The sequence below is a fragment of the Lissotriton helveticus genome, chromosome 2_1 (genome assembly GCF_964261635.1).
Source record: "Lissotriton helveticus chromosome 2_1, aLisHel1.1, whole genome shotgun sequence".
Taxonomy (NCBI): domain Eukaryota; kingdom Metazoa; phylum Chordata; class Amphibia; order Caudata; family Salamandridae; genus Lissotriton; species Lissotriton helveticus.
In genome coordinates this window covers 1,342,747,404-1,342,753,403 of record NC_136059.1, presented here as the reverse complement: position 1 = coordinate 1,342,753,403, position 6,000 = coordinate 1,342,747,404, and positions in this window count along the sequence as shown.

Genomic DNA, 6,000 nt, shown 5'->3' with positions numbered 1-6,000 from the left:
TTCCCTATTTGTATAGCAGTGTTTGCCGCTTTGGGCTGATTCAGACGATGCATATTCATGGAGTGGGCCGGCGAGCTTCCTTTAGAGTTGCCTCCCTCCAAGGAGATCTCCTACTGTTTTGATGGGGAAGTGTTGGGATTCACCGGATACAGGTTGGGTTGCTATCAATGTGGGTGGGAGGGTGGGGGGTATAGGGTGTTTGTTGATATATGTTGGATGATAATTGTTTTATAGGGCTTTGAAGAACACTCAGGCCAATCGTTGGTCCTTTCAGGCACCATCCGTAAATTGCACGTACCCATACAGTATACATTTTTTATTTATTTATTTATTTTATTTTATTTGCAGAGTTTTATATAGTGCTGGCTGGACCCAGAGGTATCAGAGCGCTTTACAGGAGGATCAGAGAGTTACAGGTTACAAAGTTACATCAGTTACACAGAGCCAAGTATAAAAATAGGAGAAAAACAGTGATAACACAGTAACAAGAGTTATTAGAGTATTGCATATCCAGGACACAAATCGAATGGGGAATGGAAGGTAGAGGGGGAATGGTAAAAAGGGGAAAGGAATGCAGATAGTGTCAGGCACCGGCAAGGGGAAAGTACTTCAGGGGAACAAAACAGTCAAGTGAGAGACAGACAAACCGCTGGAGACCAACGGTCCAAAACAACCCGAGAAAAGGTGAAAGTATATGAAGAGAGAGGTGTGGGAGACCCAAGGGGGCTTAGACTTGTGGAAAAGGTCATTCAGGCAACAAGGAGTAGTCCAGCAGCAATGAGGATCGGAGTAAACTGCCAAGATGGAGGACACACGGGAGCCAATAGCATTATCACAAAATGGCGGGAGATACAAAAGTCAATCCAAAAACCATAAAGGTAGCTGACTCAACGGCTCCACGCAGGGCTGGAAAAGGAAGGCAGCCATAGGATCATGGAGGGAGGAGGTGGGGGAGGAAAAGAAGAACACAACTAGGAGACGATGATTATCGGTCAGACCAGACCGGGGGGCCGAGTAGAATACAGTGCTTACTGCACAAGGCGACACTGCTGGCTCACCTTCAGGCATCTCTGACGGATCACAGACCCAGACTAATATACAGACATCCGAAACTACGCTAGATACATTATATCAGCTTATGCTCCAGCATCGGGAGGAAACTGGGGCAGAAAATCTACGTACGCAAGGTGCAGTACGCCGGCTGCAAAACAACCTAAGGCGAGTGGCTAAATCCTGTAATGAGATGTCCGCTAGAGTGTTAGAGGCCGAAGGAAGAATATCAGCGATTGAAGACACGGTCGCGCAGCAAAATACACAAATATCGTCGCTGCAGGGGCTGAGAGATTAAATTAACTGGAAACTTGTGGACTTGGAAAATAGATCGCGACGGAATAACCTGCAAATTTTGGGTATTCCTGAGGGGAGTGAGGGGGGGAATGTCAGGCAATTTGTTATTGATCTTTTCTCAGAAGCCTTCCCAGAGCTCAATCAGTTGAAGTGGGATGTGGAACTTCAAAGAGCCCATAGGTTTCCATTTAAAAAAAATGCCAGATAGGATTCAAATGTTAAACCACGAGCAATTTTGATTTGTCTAAATAACTTTCTGGCAAGAGAGGCTCTTTATGATTTGGCTAGGACGGATCGGAAATGGAGGGGGAAAGGCCTGGAATTTTTTGTGCGCCCCGACTACTGCCATGCCACTGTGGAACAACGCTGGCATTTTCGTCAGCTAATTCCTGCTTTTCAGGCTAAGGGTGCCCAGGCCTTTCTCCTTAACCCCTCAAAAGTAGTTTTCAAAGAGAGATCCTATTTTCTAACTTCGGAAGGGGCGGCTAAAGAGTTATTAGCCTCATTTTGATTAGGATGAACTCAGACACACTCTGTGTTCTCTAGTTGGGCCTTAGCTGGGATAAAGGTATCGATCTCTCGATCGTTCTTGTTCTCCCTCTGCTGGTATATATGTTTCCTAACTGTATGATTATATCAGAATCATATCTGTTTCATGCTACTTTTTCTTTTTTTTTTACTTTCTTTGGTACACTGATGGAAGTCCTTTGATATGGCACTTTACTGTAAGAGGATAACATGGGGATGAGAGAGCAGGGCGACACAAGATGCTTCTCACATCATCGACACTAGGGACTATTTAGTCCCTCTGCCCGTTGTGGGTTCGGGTTGGGGGTCAGGGAGGGGGTGGGAATGGTGGGCACATGGGTGGCTGGGGGTGCAAGCAAAGTAAAAAAAATGGTTTGGGGAATGATCTCTGTTTTATGATGCTAGTGGAATTTGTGCAAGATGAGGTACATGAACAGCAAAGTTACCCTATTTTATTTTAAAGGGAGGTGTCAGCTTAAATGGGTTATGTCTGAGTGAAAAATGCTGAGACTGAAGAATAATTGAAGATGGGAAAATTACGAATTTGCTCTTGGAATATTTGTGGCATTAACAATAGAAAGAAAAGGGGGGTCTGTAACCAAATTATACAGAGTATGAAGATAGATATATTGTGTCTTCAAGAAACGCACCTCACCTGGAATGATGAGCACTTATTTAAAGATCTGGGTATGCAGTTACTAGGATGTACTAGACAAGGTACCACCACAAAAGGGGTGGCAATTCTTATGAGAAAAGGACTGGGGTCCCTTAAACGCACTAAAGTTGATCAGTATGGCAGATGGGTGATTGCTGAGATACAAATGGATAGTAAATCGTGGACGGTATGCTCAGTCTATGCTCCAAATTCAGATGACCCGGACGTCTTGAATTATTTAAGCTTAGAATTAGCTGATTGGCCATCTTCTCTAATATTTTGTGGAGACTTAAATATCAATCTGGAAGGCGGGTTGGATATATGTGGGGATTCTATATATTCTGGCTTAAAAAAAAGACACATAAGGCAATAAGAGGTTTAGCATTGGATTTTGGATTATGTGATGTGGGATATGCAAAAAAATCCTTTATCACCTGGTTTCACTTTCTTTTCTGCCCCGCATCAGAAGATTGTGCGTTTAGACTATTTTTTTGTCAATATCGGCTTCATCAATAGCATTCTATTTGAGATATTCCCGCGAATAATATCAGACCATAATCCGATGTTGATAGAGGTAACCACCCACGCCAGACTTACATCGCAGGTAAGACCCTGGTCATTTGATCGGAAATTCCTGGCAGACCCCTTATATATAGAATTAATGAGGAAATGGATTAAGGAATTTTTTGAGTCTAATAGAGGAAGTGCCTCCACTCAAAATGTTTGGGGTGCTTTTAAAGCTGGGGTACGCGGGGAGACACTTGCCTACACGATTAGAAAACAAATAAGTATTCGAAATAAAATGGACCTAAATTATAAGGTAGTACGGGAATGGGAGGAGAAGCTAGCCACAGCTATTATGCTATCACAAGATATAGATCAAATTAAAACTACTCTGGCAATACATAAAGCAAGGCTGTACGAGATATTCGCGTCTAAATTGGCGGAACAGGTAGCGACATTCAGATCACAAATATATGAAATGGGGGAAAATGCGAGAAAGATTCTGGCAAAAAAGATTAGGCAAAAAGAAACCTTAAATTCTATCAATGCAATACAGGATGAGGCAGGTCAGATCCATAATCATCCCGAGACAATTCTTGCTGTATTTCGGCAATTCTACTCTAAACTGTATGAGAGTGATACCATGGCCTATTCTATCGATAAGATTCTGAACTTTGCCACTACAAATAACATCTCAAAACTAACTACTTTTCAGGCACAGTCCTTGGATACCGATATCACATTGGAGGAAATTGAGTCGGCCTTGTTCTCTTTAACTACTGGTAAAGCCATGAGTCCCGATGGTATCCCTCTGGAGTTTTTTAGGATCTTTAGAACTGAACTGAAACAAGATCTAGTGGTTACGTTCCTGGAAGCACAGAAAGGGTCACCACCAGCTTCATGGAGCCAATCCATAATAATGGCATTCCTTAAAAAAGATAAACCCCCTCTTAATCCGGCTTCATATAGGCCGATCTCCTTGATCAACGTTGACAGCAAGGTCTTCTCCAAAATACTAGCATCTCGGATCTCAAGGGTAATTTCTTCTATAGTTTCAAGGTAGCAACATGGGTTTATTCCCAATAGGGACACTACGGACCATGTCCGAAGGGTTATTGCCTTGATGGACTGGGCACAGTGTACTAATACACCCATAGGAATCACCCTGTTGGATGCCGAGAAGGCATTCGACAAGGTGGCATGGCCTTACCTTTGGGATTTACTGGCTTTGAAAGGGTTTGGCCCACGTATGATTGTGGCTCTGCAAGCCCTTTATCACTCGCCAACGTCTTCGGTCAAATTTGGGGCTTCTAAATCCATTCCGTTCTCTATCTATCGCGGCACTCGACAAGGATGCCCGTCATCACCACTACTCTTCGCTATATATATTGATATCTTTCTTAATGAACTAAATCGAGCGGAGGATATAAGTCCAGTAGAGGTTGCGGGCACCTCTTATAGGGCACTGGCCTATGCTGATGATGTCGTGGTGATCACCACAGATATTACAAGTGCAATGCCAAAGATTGAGCAGCTTGCTGCGCAGTTTGGTGCTTTCTCAGGATATAAATTGAACTTGTCCAAGACTCAAACATTATTCGTTGGCCAGAATCCACCGGCACATCTCAATTTAGTATCTACTGTAACATATCTGGGAATCAAGATTACAACCCCAGTGACTGATATTCCAAAATTTAATTTTAACCCTATCCTCAAAATGGCGAACACTACTCTGGAACGTATTGATCACTTACATTTGTCTCTAGATGGTAGAAATAACGTATTAAAAATGTTAATAGTCCCTAGATTTTTATATCTATTTAGAACTGTACCTCTAGAATTCCCTCTAGACCTCTTTAAACAACTCGAGAGGATGGCCGGGAGATTCTTATGGGGTTATAAATGCCATCGTAGATCTTTTTTTAAAAATGACTCTTCCGAAGGCCAGAGGAGGTTGGGGTATCCCACATTTTTTGTTTTACTATTTAGCAGCCGTACTGCAGTTTATTAACCCTTTAATAAAAGGCTCTAAAGCTCCAATCTCAGAAGCACACTCTCCATCTATTTATGAATTTGCCTTAGGGGTAGAAGCTCGCGCATGTCTGTTAAAAAATGTAGAACCGAGTTACTATAAAAAAACGAAATTTAAGATCCTCATAGCAGCGTATCATGCTTGGAAGATCATTAAGCGACATGTCGGGATTCCAAAAATTTTGAGATATACCCCTTTAACGTCTCAACATATTTTTCCTTCTATTTTTAGAGACCACATCATGATAATGAAATGAAAATTGCACTTGTATAGCGCATAGCTACCCGGAGGCCTCGCAGCGCTTGCGAATGATTACTTAATGCGGGCTTGGGGTAGATTAGCAGGTGTTAGCAAACAGGTGCGTTTTCAGGGCCTTCCTGAAGGACATGTGGTTGTTGTGTTCCCGAAGAGAAAGCGGGAGGGAGTTCCAAAGTCTCGCCGCCATATGAGAGAAAGAGCGGCCTCCCCAACGAGCTTTCTTGATTTTAACGGACGTTGCCAGCTGGAGGGTGCAAGAGCGAAGGGAACGGGACGGGACATATGGCGTGACCATGGGGTGTAAAATTACAGGGCCCGTTCGATGGAACGATTTGTGTAAAATACACATGGCTTTAAATTGCACTCTTGCCACCACAGGGAGCCAATGGAGTTCCCTTAGGGCGTTCTTAGCTGACTGCCAGCGGGGGATGTTGTAGAGTAGGCGCGCCGCACTGTTTTGTGTGACCTGGAGCTTCTGAGTAACGGAGGTCGGGACTCCCATATAAAGAGCATTCCCATAGTCCAGGCGGGAGAGTATCAGGGCCTGGACCATGACCCTCCTCGCCTGGAATGGGAGCAGAGGGAGCACCCTCCGCAGCATCCTCATTAGCCCAAAACAGGTGGAGGCCGTCTTAGTAGCCTGGACCGAAAAATCAAGTGCTCTATCGAGCCAGAT